We start from the raw sequence: 10,118 nt of genomic DNA, 5'->3' as shown, positions 1-10,118 counted from the left end.
TTGAAGATACAACACCAATTTGTTCTCCAAATGGCTGAACCAATCAAAAATTCCAACAGCAGGTTTTAGAGGTGTAGCTATTTCTTACAGAAAAGGGTATTCATTTATAATAATAATATTTGGAAATACATATCACATTGGACATACTTTACAATCTATGGAGGATCTTTTCACCACTCCAAAGACTTTGTTGATGGATGGGTATGCTTCCGAGTGTACCACTCTGCTGAGGAGATAGCATGTCTGTCAATCAACGGTTTGTGCAACTTCAAGCAGAAAGCTCTGGTATCCGAATCTTGACCTTCTCTCTGAGGTTCCTCCAAATGAATTCCCTTTCTTGTCGTTCATTGCTAGTTGAAAAGTGACTTTGAGGAGATTAACTGTTCAGTCTTTCCAGAATTCAAAATAATTTCCTTGAGTCATAACTAGACCTGTGCTAGATAAAATTGAGTGACCATCGAAGATCCCCTCCAAGACCCCCTCCATGGAGTAGAATTGTTTTGGAGAAGTGACTGCCCAGTAGGCACTACATTCCCCAGGCCCAGCTTCTAGGCAAGACTTGCACTCACCAAGGAGATATGAGCGGAAGTTATGTTATCTCATGCAAGCCAAAGCCATTAAGAAATATGGAGAGGGGTGGTAATTAGATGAGGGACATTAAAGAGGGCACGTGATGTAATGAACACTGAGTTTTATATAAGACTGATGAAACGCTGACCTCTACCTCTGAACCTAATAATATGTTATATGTTAAGTAATTGAATTTAAGTTTAAAAAAAAGAAATATGTATGTCTTCCACATAATCTTTCTCCCCACACCGTCAATTGAATGAAAAGAACTCTGTATCTAGTGGAGGGCAGAGCCACACAAGGGAAGGAGCCTGGGTTCTGCATTGCCACGTGGAAAGCTTCCTAACTAGTTTGGACTTGGAATTAATATATTTTTGTTGTGGTAAGCCATTAAGAATTGGTGTTAATCTGATCCAGAAGCTAATACCACCCAAATTAATACGGAAAACATATGCAGCTAAGTAGACTTCATATTTACACAAATTTGAATCCTCCCTTTGTCATAAAAAAGTGTGTGTATTTGTAGCTCTCAGGTTCACAGATGCAGAAGCCAAGGGCCAAGTGTCTTCATAAAGCCAGCATCTGTCTACTCCTTGGTATTTATTTATCCAAAGGAGTTCAAAACATGTTCACACAAAAACCCACACACAGATGTTTATAGAAGCTTTATTCATAATTGCCAAAACTCGGAAGCAGCCAAGGAGTGCTTCAGCAGGCAACTGTCTAAGTAAATTGTGGTGCATCCAGACAATAGAAAACTGTTCAGCAATAAAAGAAAATTTTAAAAAAAGAGCTATCAAGCCATGAAAAGACATGGAGGGAACTTGAGTGCATATCACTAAATGAAAGAAGCCAATCTGAACTGGTCTGATTCCAGTACATGACAGGCATGATTCCAAGTACATGACATTCTGGAAAAGGCAAAACTATGAAGACAGCAAAAGTATCAATGGTTTCCAGGTGTTAAGGGAGGGTGGGAAGAGCATAAAGGATTTTTAAAGCAGTGAAACTACTCTGTATGAAACTAGAATGGTAGACACATGTCATTATACACATGTCCGAACCCACAAAATATCTAACACCAGGAGTGAACCCTAACATCAGCTATGGACTTTGGGTGATAGTGATTATCAATGTAGGATTATCAGTTGTAACAAGTGTACTCTCTGGTGGGTAATATGGGTAGAGGGGAAGCTATGCGTGTGTGGGGCTACATAGAGGTTATATGAGAATTCTCTGTACCCTCCTCTGTTTTCCCACAAACATAAAACTATTCTAAAAAATCAAGCCTATTTTTAAAAAGTGAACTGAGCAAAAAAGAAGGCCAGCATCTTTGGACTTTCTCTTAACCCTTCTTGGACCCAAGAAAGAAAAACTTACATGTATACAAAAAATGAGGTTAAATACAATGAAGGGAGAAAATATGACTGTAACATGAAAATTTAAAAAGATTTTTTAAAAGGTATTGATAAGATAAAAGAGGTTAAAATAGGAAAGAGGAAAATGTTTAAAAATAGAATAAGAAAAAAATAAAATTTAAAAAATTTAACCTTGAAAGACTGAAGAATCATGGGGGGAAAGCTATGAATTCTATGTGCTGCTTTCCCCTACGGCTCTGGAGTTCCGCAGTTCTCATTTATGGGTGAGCTTGGTCTTGGCTGGATATTCTTGCTGATCTTCTGGGGGAGGGGCCAGTTGCAGAGATTCTCGAGTGTCTTTGCCCGAGGGGGAATTGCACCGTCCTTGCCAGGGGCTGGGCTAAGTCATCTGCTCGGGGTCACTCTCGGAGATTTTGTTCCCTGAGCGCTTTCCGTAGAGCTCAGAGGACAGGAATGAAGATGGCGCTGCCCAGTCTCCGCCCAGAGGAGCCAAGAGCTCCGGCCGCTCCTCAGTGCGCCCTCGGAGAAAAGCGCTCAATCCCTCCCGTCTCCCTGGGCTCGGGCCAGGTCGGAGCTCACCCAGCCTGTGACCGAGCATTTCTATCTCTGGCTCACGGCCCCACCTGGAGTCTCCAAACCCAGCAGATTCCTGCCGGACGGTCCTGTGCCACTCCTCCCAGAGAAGGAAGGTGAGTCTCCCCAGTTCTGCCGCTTGTGGGGTCCCTCCCGGAAGAGCAGTGGCCTGACTGTGCCGCAGATCATGGTTTAAGGTAACCCCGAGCGGACAGCCCCCTCCTTGACTCCGTCTCTACAGCAGACTTCTGAAAGTTCCAATTTTGTTCTCTGCTGCTCTACTGCTTGCCGGGAGCCGGCCCCTCCCCTTGCGGTCTCTCTTCCCATGTGTCACCTAGGATTCACTTCTCCACACGTCCTACCTTCCAGAAAGTGATTGCCTTTTTTTTTAAAGATCTTATTTATTTATTTATTAGAGAGAGAGAGATGCATGAGAAGAGGGAGGGTCCGAGGGAGAAGCAGACTCCCTGCTGAGCAGGGATCCTGATGTGAGACTCAATCCTGGGACTCCAGGATCATGACCTGAGCCAAAGGCAGTTGCTTAACCAGCTGAGCCACCCATGCACCTCAGTGGTCATTTTTCTCTTCCTAGAATTGCTGCTCTTCTTCTTTTCCATCTCCTGTTGAGTTTGTATGTGTTCAGAATGGTTTGACAACTATCTGGCTGAATTCCTGGAACCCCATGAAATTTAGGTCACCTACTCTTCTGCCATCTTTCTCCTCCTCCTACCTAGAATCCTTTTTTTTTTTTTAAGTAGGTTCCATGCCCAGTGTGGAGTCCAGCCAAGGGCTTGAACTCATGATCCCAAGATCAAGAACTGAGCTGAGATTGACAGTTGGACACTTACAGACCTTATGGATTTTATTTTATGTTCATCACTTTGAAAATTATTTCAATAACACAGTTTTCCCAATTCCTACAAAAGCAATCCTTATAAAGATGATACAGTATTCCACTACTTCTTTCAATGGAAGGCTCTATTCCTGACCGATATGCCAGCGGCATAGTGTGTGTTTGTTAATCTTCATCACTTCTACTACAAGCAAAAGTAATGCATACACTTTACCAAAATGAACTTGGGCAACAGAGAAGTGTAAAAGGAAAATAGTGGAAATGTAATCCTATTGTACATGCTGTTTAGCAATGGGCTTTCTGGATGAGACTATTTATCTTGGGAATCTCTTTGTGAATGTCTTTCCCATGGCAGGCGCCCTCGATACATTTAAAGACCTGAGAGCTGACTTTAGTGACAAGAGTCAGCAACTGATACTCTTCCAGCATTTCTTCAGCACTGTCTGCCTCCTAACTCTGGCTCCCTCTGCATGAGTGTGGGCAGAAGCAGCTGGCCCAAGGAGCTAATCAGTGCAGAGATGTGCCCAAAGGAGGTTGGGTGTTCCAAACTTGGGTCCCAGCTGGGTCTCCTCCAAGAACCTCTTTGTACCAGGAACCTGCTAGTCAATGTTGCCAGGGAGAAGATACTAATTACTTGAACATGGTGGTAATGGTCCATATGCAAAGAAGCCATCTATCATAGAGCTTCTGGATGCATCGCTCAAAGATCTGAGAAGTAAACAAGGCAACAAGACTGAGCCCCAGGTATGGGCAGGGTGTACAAGGCTGAAGCTGTCTTCTGCATGCACAATTATCCTACAGGTTTGCTTCCATCCAAGTACTTAAACTTGATCTCTCCAGAATTCTGAAATGAGATACAGGAGCTGCTCTCAGATCACTGCATTCTACAGAGGTGCTTGCCGCTTTCCCTAACATCCCTGGGCTTGGACCAGGAGGATGGCACCCCGTGGCATTGTTGTCTGCTTCCACAGCGACACCGTGTGGCAGGACCAGCAACAGCAGCCCCAAATCCTGGACACTGGTTTTCCCATTTTCTCTGCTGGAGATGATAGCAGCCAGGAATCATGGAGTACCCCTGCTGGGTGATATCACAGGCAAGACGATAGCAGGAAAATAAAAAGCACATTCTCACTCTAAGTAGGACAGGATACTAGAATGACTTACGTTAAATAATAAAATAAATATGTATATCAAGCTGATTTACCCTTCACAGCAGAACTTAGGTGTGCCTTTATTTTCATCATTTGAGGAAACTAAGAGAAATTAAGGAACTTACTCACATTTACTTTGTGCCAAGATGTGGTAAAATTCCAGAGGTCAAAAAAAAAGAAGCCAGCATCCTGGGAGGGAAGAAAGATGACCCTTCTTACATTCTCTGCCCCCTCTAGGTGCAGAGGGGTCAAGAAAGATCGGAAAGATTCAACAAAGGATAGCATTCCCACAAATTGAGACTTCCAGTTTCTCACATCATCATGTCCAGTCCAAATCTTACAAAACACCTACCCATTTTCACCTCCAGTTTCTCATTGTGACTGGTAAAAAGCAGTTGTCAAAGGGACCCATGGACAGTATTCTTACAGTTATGTCATACAGATTTCCTGGGCACGATGCCCAACTTGGTTTAATTTATTCTTATTAATTAAAATAGAGCTTCATAAAGTATGATTGTTACATTGAATTTATATGACCTAGCCATCTGCTGGGAGCACAAATGTGTGTGACAACAGAAATGTGATATCACACAGGAAACATTCTATTCTCCATTATCTTCGCTAATAGTGCAACATAACTCAATGCAAAGAAGTATCCTGACATTCAGCCCTGCTCCTAATTCTTCACACACTTCGGTCTTCGGGAGATTTGACAGGACTAAAGGTGTATTAATCTGGGATCGTGAGGTTGCAGAGAAGGAAGACATGCTAAACTAGTTCATAGGAAGTTGTGGATTTTCTCTCTAAAATAATCTTTTCCCAGGGCACCTGGGTGGTTCAGTGGGTTGAGGACTCTGCCTTTGGCTTGGGTCATGGTCCCAGGGTCCTGGGATCAAGCCCCGCATCGGGCTCTCTGCTCAGCAAGGAGCCTGCTTCCTCCTCTCTCTCTGCCTGCCTCTCTGCCTACTTGTGATCTCTGTCTGTCAAACAAATAAATGAAATCTAAAATAAATAAATAAATAAAAACTAAAATAAAATAATCTTTTCCCAATTCTCCTCCACAGATACGTAAGGATGGACTTAGGAAGCAGCAAGTACCCCAAATTTCTGTTACAGACAACCTGTTAATGAACGTAAACCTCACAGTGTAAAAGCCGAAGTGTGGTTGATGGACGCCAGGAGTCAGAAAGTGGTGAGTGCTGGGGAAGAGGAGTGAGAATAAACTTACGGTAATATGGGGAGAGAAGCGATCCCATCAACAATTAATGGAATGAAACAGGTTAAAATAGCAATAGCAGAGGAATCAAAATGAGGATATAACTGGAGAAGGGGGAGGCAGCAGGGAAGAGGGCATGTTTGTATTGGTTAGCTATCGCTATGTGACAAATTACCCCCAAAACTCAGCAGCTTAATACAACAGTCATTTATTTTCACTTCTCCATCTGCAGATGAACTGGAGTTCAGCTGATCTAGGCTGAGTCTGGCTAAATGGCTTTGCTTCCCCCCTGGGCCAATGAGTCAACCGAAACAGCTTTGCCCCACATCTCTTATCCTTCTCCAGAGACCAGCTGGCTCACCAGGTAACAGCAGAGATACAAGACAGCAGACCCTACCATACAAGCACTTTTCTAATCCCTTACTGCATCTTGTCTAAGAACATCCCATTATCCAAAGGGTGTCACGTAGCTGAGCCCACAGTCAAAGGGTGAGTCGTGGAGCAGGGAGGGTCTGCAAAGCCACATGGCAATGGACAAAGAGGTAGGGAAGGATGAAGGACTGAAACCAGTGGGCACAGAAAGGTGGGTGATGGTAGAGGTGAACTAAATCCTCTTATAGATAAACAAAATTCTATCAAAGAAGAAACCAATAGAAAATACTCTGTAGGACTGATGGTGTCATGGTACAAGAATATTATTTAGAGGGCGCCTGGGTGGCTCAGTGGGTTAAGCCACTGCCTTCGGCTCAGGTCATGATCTCAGGGTCCTGGGATCGAGTCCCGCATCGGGCTCTCTGCTCGACAGGGAGCCTGCTTCCCTCTCTCTCTCTGCCTGCCTCTCTGTCTACTTGTGATCTCTCTCTGTCAAATAAATAATAAATAAAATCTTAAAAAAAAAAAGAATATTATTTAGAGAAGCAGATTAATACTCAAGAGAACTGAAAATTGAAATAGAGTTGTTTCCTTCTGAAGATTAGTACCAAGATGAGAAGCCAGTGAGTTAAGGCTTATAAAACCTTTCATTTGTTGTTTGATTGTTTAAACTGTGTGTGATTATTAAAGATATTTTTAATTAATTTTTTAAAAACTGTTTAAATAGACCCCAACCACTCGATACAATGTTGCAGATTAAAGATAAAAAAGAAACAGGGGCGCCTGGCTGGCTCAGTCGGTAGACACAGGACTCTTGATCTCAGGTTCATGAGTTCAAGCCCCATGTTGGGTGTAGAGATTACTTCAAAAGCGAGAACAAAGACTCAACTAAAGATTAGAAAGAAACAGTCTTCTCCCTCACGGAGTTCACGGTATTGTAAGATGGAGCTGTAAACAAATAATAACAAGAAAGCACTAAAGCCGGGTAAGGGAGACCGGAGCTCAGTGTACACCCCCACCCCACCCCGGGACAGATCAGGGAGGATTTACAGGGTGGGGGGAGGGGCGGCGTGGACTTCTCAATGAGTCTGGAAGTGTGGGAGTTTGAGAATAGCCTCTCCTGCCCAAAATCTTCAGAACTGGAAAAATATGTGTTGAAACCCATAGCTATCCTAGAAAGCAAAGAGAACCGCCTTCTGTGGGTATGTAACTATGGTAAATACCTGAAAAGCAGGAGGCATCCAACCGAAGAAGGAAACACCAGCCTAAAATGTGCTCAGAAAACTTTTGCATCAATTTTGGGCAAAGGTCCACAAGAACCGAAAGCAGGGACTCAAACAGGTGTTTGCACACCCACGCCCATAGCGGCTTTATTCCCAATAGCTGAGAAGAGGAAACACCCAAATGTCCATTAGTGGATGAACTTACGGATAAACAAAACATGGCCTATTCATACAATGGACTATTACTCAGCCTTAAAATGGGAAGGAATTCTGACACAGGCTCCCGCGTGGCTAAACCTTGAGGACACTAGAAGCCAAATAAGCCAATCACAAGGACAAATCCCATATGATTCCATTTACATGAGCTACCTGGGGTCGTCCAATTCATAGAGAAGGTGGTTGCCAGGGGCTGAAGGAAGGGGAATGGGGAGCTAGTGTTTCATGGGTGCAAAGCTGGGGAAGATGAGAACGTTCTGGAGATCGGTTGTGTTGATACACAGTTACATAGTTACACATGAATGTCCTCAATGCCACTGAACGACATGCCTAAAAGTGGTTAAAATAATAAAATTTTATGTGATGTCTATCTTACCACAATAAAAAAGAAAGAAAGCTGGGTGTGAGCTGTAGAGAGCTGCCAGCCTGGAGACGTGATGTGGGGGGGACCAGGGCTGGGCAGAGGATAGCTGTCACTAGGCAGTTAGGTGGGACATCCAAGGAGGGGCCTCGAACAAACCCAACCGCACACCCCAATGTGTCAGGAGAGGCTGAGCCCCTCGGAAAGCCAGGACAGGGCATTCCAGCAAAACATCTTTCCTATAGGGGGACAAAACACTAAACCATATCCCACATTCCCATAGGAACCATGTGTGTGTGAACACATAGAAAAGATCTGGAAGCATCCCACTGACAGCGGTATCTTTGGGGGAAGCAGGGGAGAATTTTCACTTTCCTTGAATGTTTGAATTTTTCTAACACCAACAGTATATCTGTGGATTTACACAAGTATGTATTTATAGAAGAATAACAGGTTTCCACGAGAGAAGGATGGTGTGCTGGTTACTTTGTTTTCACCACATACGTTAACAAAAATGGCAATATCTATTCTGTATGGCAATGTCCACCGAAGGTTATAGGTACCATCTTGGTGCAAATACTATCCATTTGCATAGAACTAGAAAAATGTGTCCCTTGGGGACATCGCCTTGACTTGTCACTGGAGAACATACAGTGCAGGAGAATTGGTCCTGCTGTTCCCTCCCCCAGGAACCCCCGCACCAACACTCAGCATTTGAATCACACAAGACCGAGAAGCTGCCAGCTTCTCCATGCCACGCCAGCCCTGTCCATGCCTCGGCTAAGCAGCTTATCTTTGCCCCTCTTGACCTCTCTCCTATTGTGTTTGAAATGTTTTGTGAGTCAAGTGTGCATTGAGGAGTAAAGCAGGCTTCAGGGCTGACTCGGCCACTTGTCCGCAGCTTGGAAATGGCATTTCATTTAAATCTCCGTGTTTCTCTGCCCTCATTCCACAGCCAGTGATAATAATGGCTGGCATCTTAGGGTTGTTGCCAACCCTGAAGGAGCATCTGTATGAAAACCAGTAGAAAAGGGTATTTGTCTTGGGAAAACATTCAAGGTGAGCAGCAAAATGGACAATAGTCAGGGCACGACACTTGTCTCTGCAATGAAATTGTACGCCCGCCCCGGGGATTGTCTGCTGTTTCTCCCGCAAAGCTTTCAGGTCCGTCTTCATTGGTTACCTTGCTCCGGGATGCCGTGAGATGCTCACCCCAGCAGATGGCACAAGAGAACGGAGTCAGGGAAAAACAGCCTGCGCGTTTCAAGCTCACGGTGAACCAAGTTAAAGCACGCATGCCCTCCTGTGCTTCTGAAATAGCTGTAGACAATGACTTCACAGTCATCATTGAACTTCCCTAGTTGAGTCTGGAAGTCATGAGGGAAACCACTGCACCAAAAATACCCTGTCCCAGAGATCCACTTAGTCAAGAACGTTCATTCCCTGAGCACCCCCATGGTACTGGAGACACGGAGATGGATACAAAATATCCCCTGCCTGGGGCACCTGGGTGGCACAATCATGTAAACATTTGACTCTTGGTTTGGGCTCAGGTCGTGATCTCAGAGTAGTGAGATCAAGCCGCTTGTAGGGCTTCATGCCCAGGACACAGTCCGCTTAAGACTCTACCTTAGCCCCTCCCCACAAAAATAAATAAACCTTAAAATATATTATATATGTAATAGATATGTTATATAACATATTGTTATTAAGGGCAAAATAATGACACCAATTGCCTAAATGTGACAGGATGGGTTCAGGTGGCCTGCATTAGCCATCCTTCCTGCTGCATCCACTCTGTCCAGCCCCACTGCCTCAAGCCCAGCTCATCATCTCTGGCCTGGATTACTCCAGAGACCTAAGATAACTCCCTCTAGTTCTATTTATCTCAAGTTCATCCTCAGGGTAATCTTTCTTGAATGCAAATATCATTATGATATATATACCACCAACTTTAAAAAAGATTTAACAGCTCTCACTGATCTCATAATAACATGCATATCCTTAAATTTACGCAAAAGGCTTTTTGTGATCTGCCCTCTGCTTTCCTCCCCTGCCTCAACTCTCTCTCTCTCTCCTGCAATCTATACATTAATCCAAGAGATATGCTTTCAAGTTCCCAAATGCTTTTTATCCCCTGCTGATCTTTGCCCAAGTTGTTTTTCTCTCTGCCTAGAATACCTTAAAACTAAAAACTAAACCTC

At 44.0% G+C, this 10,118-nt stretch overlaps 2 long non-coding RNA genes across 3 annotated transcripts in view; one reads left to right on the top strand and one right to left on the bottom strand.

Annotated features, from left to right (window-relative positions):
• Positions 1 to 2,606: 2,606 nt before the first annotated feature.
• Positions 2,607 to 6,435, top strand: LOC125105398 (uncharacterized). Of its 2 annotated transcripts, none has more exons than XR_007128889.1 (3): positions 2,607 to 2,638; positions 5,591 to 5,718; positions 5,975 to 6,435. It is a non-coding gene; the product is annotated as an uncharacterized LOC125105398 (long non-coding RNA). The 2 variants fall into 2 exon arrangements; XR_007128888.1 differs by lacking the exon at positions 2,607 to 2,638 and adding an exon at positions 5,054 to 5,313.
• LOC125105397 (uncharacterized) overlaps positions 3,135 to 10,118 on the bottom strand; it is a 45,093-nt gene continuing 38,109 nt past the window's right edge. Inside the window, exon 3 of the long non-coding RNA XR_007128887.1 lies at positions 3,135 to 4,219. This is a non-coding gene — a long non-coding RNA (uncharacterized LOC125105397). The remainder of the gene's footprint in view (positions 4,220 to 10,118) is intronic.

This window comes from Lutra lutra, chromosome 7 (genome assembly GCF_902655055.1).
Source record: "Lutra lutra chromosome 7, mLutLut1.2, whole genome shotgun sequence".
Classification (NCBI taxonomy): domain Eukaryota; kingdom Metazoa; phylum Chordata; class Mammalia; order Carnivora; family Mustelidae; genus Lutra; species Lutra lutra.
Note: the sequence above shows the minus strand (reverse complement) of the source record. Positions and strands in the feature narration are given on the sequence as shown.